This window comes from Zootermopsis nevadensis, unplaced genomic scaffold, assembly GCF_977971745.1.
Source record: "Zootermopsis nevadensis isolate Lab colony 2312 unplaced genomic scaffold, Znev_1.0 Znev_ptg000031l, whole genome shotgun sequence".
Lineage (NCBI taxonomy): Eukaryota > Metazoa > Arthropoda > Insecta > Blattodea > Termopsidae > Zootermopsis > Zootermopsis nevadensis.
Genome location: NW_028259163.1, coordinates 6,959,323 through 6,973,233, shown reverse-complemented (window position 1 = coordinate 6,973,233; position 13,911 = coordinate 6,959,323). Strand labels below are relative to the sequence as shown.

The following is a 13,911-nucleotide window of genomic DNA, read 5'->3' as shown; positions in this document are numbered from 1 at the left end:
ATAAAGCCGATATTTTGGGCGTGTTTTAAGGGGGGGCAGGAATTGGATCGATTTTTTTTAGATTTTGGTGCCACAGATTTTCAATAATCTCACAGGCGGCTTTAAATGGCGGATGCTAAGTTTGTTATGAATTGTGAATGGGACAGGGCGAATGTGTAAATGGATTTTAGGAACTGCTGAGGAATTTGCCTTCGACAAGGTGGGGATTGTGTCGTTGTACAAGATTCGAACTGAAAATCGCTTGGATAACTTCGCCCCGTAGTCCACATAAAACCAGGATCACGATCGACTATGACCGCCATATACGGAGTGTTTCGAAAAAGCATTCACTTACAGCCGACAAGGGGTGATCCTCCGACTTGTGGGTTGTCGCGGGGCTAACAATTCCAGGCCGTGAGAATAAGAAATTGTTCCGAAATGTTGGGCGTGGCCTCTGACTGTGACGGAATATTTGCAACGACCTAAGCTGGACTAAGCGCAATCAAAGATAAAAAACAAATGACTTTTTCTTATGCTCATTTGTTCTTTAACGCGATGCATGCAAAATAAGCATATGTCTATGTTGGCCAATATGATAGGTGAGAATTATATTTTTCATACATGCCTACAATTTGGACTTGACAATTTTATAGTTGTATTTTGTGTCTTTTATTAATCCACAGTGCGTTCCAGAATCTCTTTTTTTTGGCAATTTTAATAAAGAACATTGTGAATTCTATGCCGAATTCCGCTGGGCTGACACAAATCTAATTACTTTTTAAAAAGGCTTTCATTGCACTCTGTTCACGCCAGATTTAATGAAGAAATGTTGGCTGATTTGGTTACTGGATCAGAGGGACAAGTCCGTATGCAGCTCGTAAAAGTAATGGGTAAAATAAATTTCACTGCCTCATTTCATTTGTGATCTTAAAATCTGTGTTCTATACAGCGTTCTTTTACGCAGGCAGGAACTAAAAATCAATATTATTGTGCGGTAGCGAATGCACTCTATGGAGTTCTCTTGGTACTATGAACAGAGTCGGGTGCATACTCGTTGTGCCATCTCTCGGGACAATAAAGAAGTTCAACCGGTTTTGGTAGCTCTATCAATAAAGTGAATTAGCATTACGATCTACTTTACTCCCAGTTTCCGAAATTTGACATTTTAGTCTCCCAGATTCCTGTGGCCGTGTAATCAGTGCAAGTTATGCCTAGAATTAGGATGTTTAATCTTGAACAGTATTTAGGTATAGAATGTGCAGGCTGATACTCCAGAGACTAAAGCAAGTTGTGCTTCTAAATGTCATACAAGGGAATGGTCCAGTTGGTCAGGTCAAAAGGCACTTGCAAGGCTGTGAAAGATTTGATAAATCGCACACCCGATATTTATGTTAAATTTGAACCAAGAAGCATAAGACGCAGATCAACGTAACAAGACAAGCTTGGTATTGATGTTTCTAATTTCTGTGACAGTTATCGTGCACAGATTTGTAGATAGTTTTATCAGATGCGTTTTGTGAGCTGTTTGATTTCTGATATATTTATGAGCTTGTGTGTGTGCGTCAGACATTTCTGAAGTCTTTCACATTCTTACCAGCACCTGGCCCACAGACTTCTTTGGAAATACTCCAGTGCTGGTGTCATGTGTGTGAATTTGAACTTCACATTCCAATTTTGGACACATTTTGTGCACCCTAGTACAGTGTATTGGCAGCTCATATTTACCCATCAAACTACGTACATCTCAGCACTCGTGGCTAATGTCCGCCAACACCTCAAGACAGTGAAGGAAGCCTTGGGGGTAAAAACTTGCGTCGTTAAATAAACCACGAATAAATAAAAAATCATGGAAACCAACGACCTAATAGAGACTCGAATCGAGGGCTGTGTATCCGTGTCTGTGACCTTAGACCCCGAAATTTCATCTCCGAAACTAAAGAAATTTTCATTGACGTCATTCTTTTATTGCGGTTGCGTTCCAGTGAACAGAAACCATCCTGTCGGGACTCGAACTCAGTGTCGAGGCCTTCCTTTCCGTAATCTCCTCTTCGAAGCAAAAAACTCTGATCCTGGCGCCCTTCTTCTGTCTCGCTTAGTTTCCGAGCTACAGGAACCGCCCTTGAAGGAAATCGAACCCAGGACACTTTTCCCCAGAGTTCTGACCTTCCTGTGATCTCTCATTAGTCAAAATGAATAATCGGGATTCGAAGGAAGGAAACACTTTTCCTCGCCCAGGGGCGATGGGTGCAACAGTGCCCGGGCCCCCCAAAAATCGTCTTTAAAATTAAACAAGTATAACAAAATACGACGATAATTTTAAACAAGGGCAAATTAAATTACAAAATTTACTTCAAGCCTCTTTTCATTACCTTTAAATTTATTTCCTTTTACACAGAAAGTATTTAATATTAATTATTGACTTCGTATATTTATGATGGAATGTAACCAAATTATAACTTTGAGTAATTAAAATTTGTATTTCTTTAACTACAAATAATGTGTAAATACGAAACGCAGTCGTTTTTATAAAATACGAAAACCTGCGCGACAGTCTCGGATGGCAGGCCATAAGGTTCATTTTTCATTTCTTATGCACGCCTGAATGAACCGAATTGAGCGCCTTTTCTCACTGTTGCGCAATACGTGACGTCACGCGCTGTATGGGTATAAATAGCAGTTGCCAACCGGCTTCCGTTCCGCCAACTGAAGTAACGTTGGTAAGGAGAGTGAGAAAGCTTTTGTGCTGGTAAAATGTTTTAGAAAATAGAAAGTGCTTATCTTATATAAGAATTATTAAGAAATCTGTGACGTGGACGTCGTGGTCTCTTACAATTGAACAAAGTTTGAGAAATCTGTGACGTGGACGTCGTGGTCTCTTACAATTGAACAAAGTTTGAGAGACATGGAAGGAGGTGAGCTGGCCTTTCTGAAGGCCCACCTCCCTGAAGTGTTCCAACAGGTCCAGAAGCAGATCCTGGACGCCATCGCGGCGGAAAAGCAAAGACAGCGGGCAGCAGTGGCAGCAGCATTAAATACAGCAGCTACGACCGTGGTCGGAGGGCCTACTCGAGCCAACACTGGCAAGAGGAAAGCCAAAGAGTTGGACTTGTCCAATTCGAGCGGTTCGTTGGAACCCGCATCCAGGCGCCCGACGCCCGGGCCACTGTCCGGAGCCCAGTCACCTTCTCTGCCGGCACCGGCAAAAGTTCATCGGCCCGATGGCCCGTCGGTAGCAGCAACATCATCCACCGCTTCCATGAGCAGGACAGTGCAGCCCTCAGCCAAGGGACCCGGCTCCCAGCCGGGACCCTCTTCCTCGATGGAGGTGACTGGGGACCTGTCCGGGCCGCTCACTGGTGTGTCATCTGACGCCGCTTCTTCTTCCAACGCTCAAGTGGAAAAAACGGCTCCGGGGGAGCGCCGTAACAAAACCCCGGTGTACGTCTCTGGGGTGAAGGACGTACGCAGCTTCCTGCATAGGATTCGCGCGGAGTTGGCCTGCGGGATCGTGGCGCAGATGAAGGGAGACCTTCTGGCTCTTGTGCCTGAGACCGCCGACGGGTTCCGGGCCACCGTCAGGGTCCTACGGTCCCTCGATGAGGGCGAGGGTGTGAGTTTTCACACATTCTCCCTCCCTGAGGATCGGTGCGTGCGCCTGCTGATTAAAAACCTGGGCGTGCGCATGCCCGAGGCCGAGGTACGCGAGGAGCTGGCCGCCATGCACATTGCTGTGCAGGGGGTCATGCAACTGCGATCGAGGCGCCGGGCCATGGACCAGGACGGTGACCGTCCCCTTACGCCACACTTTATAGTGTCGGTAGCACGAGGCCCCGACGTGGCGAAAGTGCGTTCCCTTACTGAGATCTGCGGTCTGCGGGTCAAGGTAGAAACATATGTTGCACCGAAGGGGCCCATGCAGTGTAAACGGTGCCAACGCTTCGGACACACGCAGCGGAATTGCGGTTATGCACCCAGGTGCGTGGCCTGCGGGGACGCTCACCCATCCGGGTCGTGTGCCACCCCCAAGCAACAACTTAAGTGCTGCAGCTGCGGAGGCAATCACACTGCGAACTATAGAGGTTGCAGTAAGTGGAAGGAAGCCAAGACGGCCGCTGCACAGCGTGCGAAAGGGGATCGCGGCCGAAAGGACGACGTCTCCACGCGCCTGCCAGCGCCCAAATCGGCGCTAGCTAAGCCTTCCCTCGAGCAGGAGAACTTGGGCCCTGGGTGGAACCACGTGGTCCGTGGTGGCCGCGTCGTCAAGGCTGCGGCTATGAAGAACCCCGCCCCAACGCCAACTGGAGCCATTGTACAGACTGAGCGGCAGACTATCCCCAAGGGCGGCCGTGCCAAGCCCGCTCGTCCTGTGGCGCCGGTGGCAAATCCCACAGCACCTGCTCTCAAGAAGACTGACCCCACCCCACCCAAGGGTCAATCACCGCTCCAGGACATCTCAGATATCCTGGAAACCCTCTCACCACGGGTCTGCATTGAGTTGACACGACGTCTCCTCGCCGCGATCCATTCACTCCCCCCCGGGGGGTCTCGTCCGCGAGCCCTCCTCAAAACCGTTCTCCTCTTCATGGCCGACAATGACTGCACGGCCTAGAGGACACGGTAGCAAGGCCTTGCGGCTGGCTTACTGGAACGCCGACGGTGTCCGCGACAGGAAGCTGGAGCTGGAGCAGTTCCTCGGTGACTACGGAGTCGATGTTTGCCTCCTGAACGAGACGCACCTCACGTCGGGTCGGGCCTTGAGGTTCGCGAACTACGTTTGCCACCGTACGGACCGCCCGACGCTAGGGGGTGGCACAGCGATCCTTGTCCGCAGGGGCATTGATCATTACCCTGTGCCGGTATCGGGTCTACAACAACTAGAAGCAACCGCCATTCACCTGGTACTGGCAACCAGGAAAGTCAAGCTAGTGGCGGCATACCTCGCACCCACCCGGCCATGGATAGAGTCGGACCTGACCGAGTGCTTGAGCGGGGGTTTCCCGGTCCTCTTGGCTGGTGACCTCAACGCGAAACACACGGACTGGAATTCTAGCCTTATCTCTACTAGGGGCTCGCTCCTGCGTGATTACGCCAACAGAAATTCCTGCTTCATCTACGGGCCGGATTCTCCAACCACGGCTCCCTACACACACAACGCCACACCTGACGTCCTTGATATTGTCCTCATCAAGGACTTCGTCCTACCGGTTCACCTGACTGTCTGCCCCGCACTCAGCTCAGATCACCTGCCCGTCCTCGTCGACACCACGTGCCGATCGTCCTTTCAAAACCTGCCTGATCGCCCGGACTTCGCGAGAATGGACTGGTCTGCATTCCAGGCTTGCCTCGAAAGCAGACTACCGGGGAACCCCGTGGTAAACGACGAGGAAGAAATTGACAAGTGCGTCGAGGAGCTGACCAGTGCTATCCTGGAAGCCACAGCAGCGTCCGCTCCCAAGCTTCGACCCCGCATTGACAGGCGACCGCTTCTACCCGCTAGTATTCGAGATGAAATACGCCTGAAGAACCGGCTGAGGAGGCGATGGCAGGTCACAAGAGACCCCGCTCTTAAGACCCAGGTCAATCGACTCCAGAGATCGGTGACCTATCGTCTCAACGAGTGGCGGAACGAACAGTGGAGCGACACGCTCGAATCCTTGGACTGCGAGGACCAGTCGCTTTGGAAAATGACCAAGCGTGTGATGCGAGTCCCCACTCCGTCGCCCCCCTTCTTAGTGATGGGAGGACTGGCTCTCTCGAACCTCGAGAAGGCAGAAGCCCTAGCCGACAGCCTTGAGGTCCAGTTCCAGCCGGTAGACTACCCGTCGGACCTGACTACAATTGACATGGTTAACGACGCGATGCGAGCATACGAGTATACCCCTGTAAATGAACCAAAATTAACCAGTCCATCGGAGGTCGCCCAGGCCATCAAGGGACTCAAGCTTGGCAAGGCTCCGGGCCCCAACGGTATACCGAACAGGGTCCTGAAACATCTTCCACGACGCGCGGTAACCTTTCTCACGAAAGTGTTCAACGCGGTCCTTCGCAGGCAACACTTCCCCTCGGCATGGAAACACGCTCGAGTGGTGTCCATACTGAAGCCGGGGAAGGACCCCACGCTACCTTCTTCCTATAGACCCATCAGTCTTCTCGACACGGTCGGCAAACTCTGCGAGAAAATCCTACTAACGAGGGTCCTACACGAGGTCAGTGAACGCGGGCTGCTGCGCGACGAGCAGTTTGGGTTTCGACCCAGACACAGCACATCGTTACAGCTGGCTCGCCTCGTCGAAAGGGTCAACAGAAACCTTGATGAGAAGCGGCTAACCGGCGCGGTTTTCCTGGACGTGGCCAAAGCCTTCGACACAGTCTGGGTCCAAGGCCTCCTATACAAACTGACCGTCCTCAACTTCCCGTCGTACTTGGTAAAAACCATCTCTTCCTACCTCGCTGACCGGACATTCCAGACATCCTTCCAGTCGGCCACGTCCACACGTCGTACCATGCGGGCTGGAGTTGTGCAGGGCGGAATTCTCTCCCCTGTGCTCTTCAGTCTGTATGTCAACGACATACCCACACCGTCCCGCCACGTCGAGTTAGCACAATACGCGGACGACACGGCTCTAGTAGCCACGTCCCGTAGCCCAACGCTTCTCGTCAGGTATCTGGAGACCTACCTCAGTAGACTTGAGCTCTGGCTCAGGGCCTGGAGGATTGCTATCAACGTCTCGAAGAGCACCGCGGTTCTCTTCATCTCCGCGAGAAGACACATCCAACAGCCCCGAGCAGTGCAGTTCCTCGGACAGCCGATCCAATGGGTCAAAACAGCGCAGTATCTGGGGGTCACCCTTGACGCCGGGCTTACTTGGTCGGCGCACGTCAACCAAGTGGGAAAGAAGGCAGCGCAACGATTAGGTGTGCTAGGCCCGCTTATCAATAGGAAAAGTGGCCTGTCAATCAGGAACGGTGTACTACTCTATAAGCAGCTCATCCGTCCCATAATGGATTACGCATGCCCGATCTGGAGGTCAGCTGCCCACAGCCACGTCCAGAAGCTGCAAGTTCTGCAATCCAAGTGTCTTCGAATTGTTACTAACGCGCCCTGGTACGTTAGTAACAGGCAAATACATGAGGATCTGGGGGTCCCTTTCTTTGCCGACCACATCAGAGCACTAACTGAGAGGTTTGACTCGAGGTTAGCTGGTGTGGGGAACCCCTTAGTTCGGCAACTCGGAAGACACTCGTGCCGAATGAGGGCTGCCAGAGTTCACCCAAGGGCAACCGAGGGCGACTGATGTTCAGCAGGCCAGCCGAAGCCATCCCCAAAAGACGGCCAAGTCAGCACAACGAGTGGTTAGACTACTCGGCTACCCTGACTGAGGTTTTCCGTGCTTTCCTCAGTTGTAAGGCGAATGCCAGGGTATAACTTAATAGGGGCACGGCCCGCCACCCTTCCCCCCGATCATGGAGGCCATCAGCTGAAGTGATCTTCCCCCCATGCCGCAGAGGCCTTCAGCCGAAACGGCCCCTCCCCCTCTGGGTTCATACCCCAGAGACCCAACCAACCAAATTCCTTCGACAACTTGCCTGACAGGATAACCTCCCATCAGCAGCAACAAATCCCAGTTTGAATGGTCGAGGCTCCCGCCACGACGAAACCCCGTTAGCGTTAGCAAAATTTCCGTTCTTATATTACGACCGTTTACCATTTCCAGCAATGCGTCTTGTGCGCAGGAATGGTTTCACCTAGGTAGGGACGATGCTTGCGCTTGCGCAGGCCTCTGCCCTCAGTTAGCTTCTTTGGTTGGTTGGCTTCCGTTCCGCCAGTCTTTAGCGAGTCTGCTTGGTGGTGTCAGCTGTGTTGGCATGAGAATGTTTTGAACTTGTCCAATCAGCAGGTAATATACACTATTGAAAATTTGTTTTTAGGTGTGAGTTGTTTACCCTAATTCGCAATACAGCACAAAGCATCAGAAATATATAATTAAATAAAATGGGGAAACCTGAAATAGGTACCGCGAAGTATATTTCCAATAAAATCAAAGCAAAAGGCCTGCAAAAACTAAGATGGTATTGTCAGATGTGTGAAAAGCAGTGCCGTGACAAGAACGGTTTTAAATGCCATATGATGTGTGAATCTCATCAGCGGCAACTTCTTTTATTTGGTAATAACGCAGGTAAATATATTGCCGAGTTCTCCCAAGAATTTGAAGATGGTTATTTAGAATTGTTAAAACGTCAGTTTGGAACAAAGCGTGTTCATGCAAATCGTGTGTACCAGGATTATATATCGCAGCGTCACCATTTACATATGAATTCTACACAGTGGGAAACATTGACAGACTTTGTGAAATGGCTTGGAAGGGAAGGGAAGTGTGTGGTGGATGAAACTGAAAAAGGATGGTATGTACAATACATAGATCGTGATCCTGAAACCATTGGAATGCAAGAGGCCCTTGTCCGCAAGGAGAAAATGGACAGAGATGATCAGGAGAAAATGATGGCATTTATTGAAAAGCAAATTGAGAAGGGTAAAGAATGTGCCAAGAGTGACGCTCCTGTCTTTACAGAATTTGTGCGGCCAGTTGAGGAAGATAAAATAGTTGTAAATTTGAACTTGGAAGGAAAAAGAATTGAAGGTAATAGAACTCTAGTGTCAAGCAATACTCTCAAAAACGACTATAATAAAGGAGTATCTTCTTCAGCTGGAAATAAGAACAAAGATTCAAAGGAACATAAAAATAAGGTGGAACGAAGAAAAGCATCAGCCCTTGATGACATTATTAAATATGAAGAGAGCAAGAAGAAACGTACAAATAGAGACGATTTTTGGTTGGTTCAAGGAATTATTGTGAAAGTGGTAGAAAAATCTCTGGGTGACAAATACTACAAAAAGAAGGGTGTTGTGACTCAAGTGTTAAACAAATATGTAGCTATTGTCTCCATGTTCGATAGTAGACACAAACTGAAACTGGACCAGTTACACCTTAAAACTGTGATACCGGCACTCGGGCGGCCTGTACGCGTTGTGAATGGAGCTTACCGTGGATACAGTGCTACACTTAAGGAATTGGATGAAAGGAAATTCTGTGCAACAATTGAAATTTCATCAGGCCGTTTGAAAGGAAGAATAATTGATAAAGTTGAATATGAAGACATTTGTAAAGTACATAATGTAGATGTGTAAATGCCATAGAGTTTTATGTTACATTAAGTGCAACTTCATAAAAGATGTAAGATTTGAGGTTTTCATAGCAGTGAGTATGAAGATTTCTGTCGTTTAGTTTTTGTTAATTTAATTATTATTTTTTTCTAAAATAGTTGTTTCTAAAAAGTTAAATTGTTTAGTTTTTGTTAAAATAGTTGAATTATTAATTTTTTGTAAAATAGTTGTTTTTAAATAGTTACATCGTTTAGTTTTTGTTAAATAGTTGAATTATTAATTTTTTGTAAAATAGTTGTTTCTAAATATTTAAATTGTTTAGTTTTTGTTAAATAGTTGAATTATTAATTTTTTGTAAAATAGTTGTTTTTAAATAGTTAAATTGTTCAGTTTTTGTTAAATAGTTAAATTATTAATTTTTGTAAAATAGTTGTTTTTAAATAGTTAAATTGTTTAGTTTTTGTTAAATAGTTAAATTATTAATATTTTGTTAAATGGTTGTTTTTAAATAGTTAAATTGTTCAGTTTTTGTTAAATAGTTAAATTATTAATTTTTTGTAAAATAGTTCTTTTTAAATAGTTAAATTCTTTAGATTTTGTTAACCACTTAAATTGTTAAATAGTTTCTAATTAAATATGAATTATATTAAATAAAAAACATGTTCATAAAATTCTCTGTTGTTATTTTGGCAAAGTAATATTTGAATGAACTTGTCGCCCTCAGTGCACTAGTGGTTAATGTGGTCGCCACTGGACCCAAGGTATGCGGGTTCAAACCCGGCAAAGGTCGGTGGATTTTTAAAGGGTGATAAGAATCCATAGCACAACTTCCTTCGGAGGGGAATTAAAGCCGGCGGTCCCATGCCTTAGATTTAGGGCACGAAAAAGCATGAACGAGATGTTTCGTAAGCAAAACTCGCTGGCCACATATCTCCTGATTCCTACTAGATGGCTCTAGCAGACAAAAATACGGACTGAGTAGAAATTGTGCGGAGGCAGTGGGCTGGTCGCTCACTACTGGCAAATGCACACTTCGAAAAGACCAGGAAGAGAGAATATTTTAACTTGGTACCACAAAACACGAGTATGTGTACTGAAACAATTAGTAACAATATTCTGATGTGGGGGAACATTTTTTATTCCAACATTCTCAAGATAACAGATGAACGCTGCTACTTACACTACATGACTGAAACTTCGGCCTCTGAATGCATGTTCTTGTTGGAGATCCAAAACAACCCGAAAGGCTCAAAATATTCATCACTTTTCGCTTACGTACGACATGCTTAATTTGGCCCACAGTTTAACAACGCACTCCTCTGCATTTGTCTTATTACCAGTCAACTTTCGTTCTATGTAGGATTTGAGGTTGTGATGATGCAAGCAATCTTTACTTTTTATTTTATTATACAGGTACGAAAACCTAGCTCAGTGTTCTGCCAACATCTCTCTGGAGTCAGCTTGATTGTGTATAAATATAAACAATTAGTCCTATTTAATGACCGTAATATAAAATAATGATTATCTGGCTTGTCACTTTGAAACACAAGATCTAAATTCACAACACTTACAGCAGCATCATGGAACTACAAACTAATTATTCCGTGCTGACATCAAAGACACAAGTTATTTGAATACGCAAAATCAAATTATCACGCTCTGGCATTGCATAATGCAAATAAGAATATTAAAAAATTGTGAATATAAGAAAAAGAAAGGTCTTTACCATTCTTTTAAACACAACAATGGTTGACCTCAACATGAAATGAAGAAGAGGTGAACTGTACCAAAATCACTCACAAACTGGATATCATAAACACAATTGCAGTGATGTAAGTTTACGTGTTTATAAACAGTGGAAGACCATTTGAAGTTTGTGGAAAATAGATAAAAATGTTATTCAATGTTTTTTAGAAAAACTATTGTCAAGAAGAAAATTCATGGAGAAACTAAAAACATTAAAATATGGGAGACATTACCAACCTATATAAAACCCTGAGAGTGAATATAAGGAACACAATATGTACACTGGGAACTTTTGTTTTGCAATATCATTTTTACCCATGGTTTACAGCTTGCAACAATCTGAGAGAAACTGATTTGCTGGCAATGCTTGATGTTTAAAAAAAGTTGAATGTTTTTAATATCAGGGGCCTTTAACAAACTTATGACTTACATGCTTCACGAAAAGAAAAGAAAAACATGAATCTTCTGCAAAACATGTACAGTTCAAGTCTCCAAAGAAATTATGAACTTCTGGAGATCCAACTTACATTTACTAGTTCAGCATTTAATAAACGTTTGTAAAATTTGAGAAATATTGAAATGGGTCACATGACTTGCCTGCTGCCAGATCAAGAACTGCCATTTAGAGGTCATGAATAATCTGAGTTGCCCCTTGACAGAAGTAATTGTAAAGAATATTTGAACATTATGAACCTCTGCTGAATGACCTTTTGCTAAGGCACATCTCTGGCCATTGAAAATAATTTGTTAAAAGCCCTCCATGAAGTGTTGCTAGTTGACATTTCAAGACAAATTCAGGAACCGCCTAATATTGGATGAAACTTCTGACTTTCATTTTGTCGTGAGGTACATTCATGATAGTAACAGGTCTTTCTGCTCTAAACCCTTTCTCTCTGTGTTCGCAAATTCTTACATTTTGGTTCATACATTACAGACAGGTCTGGGTATAGATTTTATTCACAAAATAAGAGAAATTCAAAGTCACGTGCAAAATGAACATGACACACTTCTCAATTTTCTAACAAAAACCAGGGAAATGAAGAAGGCAAATCCTGACACAGAAAATTCTGCAGAAGAGAAGTACAGAAAACTTTTCTACAAAATTACTGCTACTACATAAGTGAGAAATTTTACATACATAACTTTAAGGCTGCCTTTCCTGAACAGCATACACAAAAACTGCCTGTGTATTTTTTTACATTCTATTCTTCATGAAAACCTTGACACTAACAGTAGTCCGAGCTACTGATATTGTTGAAAATAAGCCGTAACACTGAACGGGGCAAATCAACAAATTAAGCAGACATCACACAAAATATTATTGCTGGGTAAAAACTCAGAGCACTGAGAAATAAACAGTCCATTGTTCTCTGTCATTCCAGCGAATGGTGCATGACGGCACAAACCTTGTGTTTTGAGTCACTAAATTCAGTAACCGATACTGAGACGAGAACAAAAATATGTTCTGAGACTGTTGAAACCATAAGTATTGCAACTTGTAAGTGGTTACACAGGCAGTTGAAATTAACAGATAATGATTAATTGATTGATTACATAAATCTATATTTACCTTATTATAAACTGAACACATGATATATAGGCCACGAAGGCATACTATGAGCCTGAAGTTCTCTTTGTAATTTTTATATTCTTGCATTTGACCTATTTCCGGCCCTCCCTCCGATTCGTAAATTCCGTGCAGATGAAAATCACACGGCATAAAAGTTACAACACCAGGTCAGGTTATGACAGGTAGATGAAACAGAGGGTAAAACAGAAGTCACCCCAAAAAATGCTGAATCAGGTTGAAGCCTGTAATTTACATAGAAGTCCACACAACTAGAATAAGTTCAGTGTCTTTCACCATGAGCTTCGTTACAAATTCCTTCAAAACCTGCATCCTTAGAGATCGCCTACCACGAGATATTCGCTGTACGTGTTTCCATACTTGTTACCCATAATTCCAGTTCCTATTCTGATCCAAATGTTTATTTCCTTTGCAGAATCCAGAAATGGCCAACATTGAATTTGCGTCCTTCATTGAAGAAATAATGAATCTGCCCCTTTAGTTACGTAGTTTGTAATTAAAAGGTTAAATAGGTTTACTTAAATAGATACATTCCTTTAGTTAAGTAGTTACTTTGTTTTATTTAAACAGTTAAAGTTCACATATTGTATATTTCAATTCAATTCATTTATTAAAGTGCTTGACAACAGCCAAGCACTAACAACAATACAGACATTACAATACAAAAGCAAACAAACAATGAACTGAAAACATAAATGTACAATATTGATTTATTGCAAAATAACTAATAAGTAAAAAACTAAATGTTATAGACAAGTAAAGTAATAATTAAACTAAAAAAAAGTTAAATTTTGGACAAACAACATACACAATAAAATGTCATACTAAATAAACAATAAAAAACCATGATTATTGTTTAAAAAACTGACTGACCTCAGCAAGCAAAATGCAATCTTTGTTAAAGATGTCGATGCTCCTACAGACTGCATTGGCAGCAGAAACACTTCTGGCAAAGGGACTGGCCTTGAAATTACGTTGTACAGTAAAGGTAGAGTAGTCTCTGAAAGACCTAGTAGGTATGCAGAGACTAACTGTATCAAAAACAGATGAGCAACTAATTTTGCCTTTAAAAATATTCACGAGGAAAAGCGCATCCAAAAGCCTCCTCCTTAAATGTAAAGATAAGAAATTTAATCTAACTAATATTTCATCATAATTATAGGCACAAACGCCATTAAAGAATCTAGCGTAACACAGATCTACAAATTTCCTTTGAATCCTTTCCAATTTAAAGGAATCAGTATTAGTAATAGAGTTCCAAGCAACGGAAGCATACTCAATTTTGGAACGGACTAAGGTACTGTACAAGACCAAAAGGCTTTCAACAGTGGAGAAGGAAGAAGTAATGTACCGAATCAAACCTAGCATTTTCAAGCTCTGTGATAATATATAGTTGATATGCTGGTGAAAATAGAGCTTACAGTCCAGTAGAACA

At 43.9% G+C, this 13,911-nt stretch overlaps 1 protein-coding gene and 1 pseudogene across 1 annotated transcript in view; both read left to right on the top strand.

Moving 5' to 3' along the window:
- LOC147872051 (eukaryotic translation initiation factor 4 gamma 1-like) overlaps positions 1-13,911 on the top strand; it is a 164,880-nt gene that overhangs the window by 74,813 nt on the left and 76,156 nt on the right. The gene's annotated exons all lie outside the window — the stretch shown is intronic.
- Positions 7,973-9,166, top strand: LOC147872055 (DNA/RNA-binding protein KIN17 pseudogene; annotated as a pseudogene).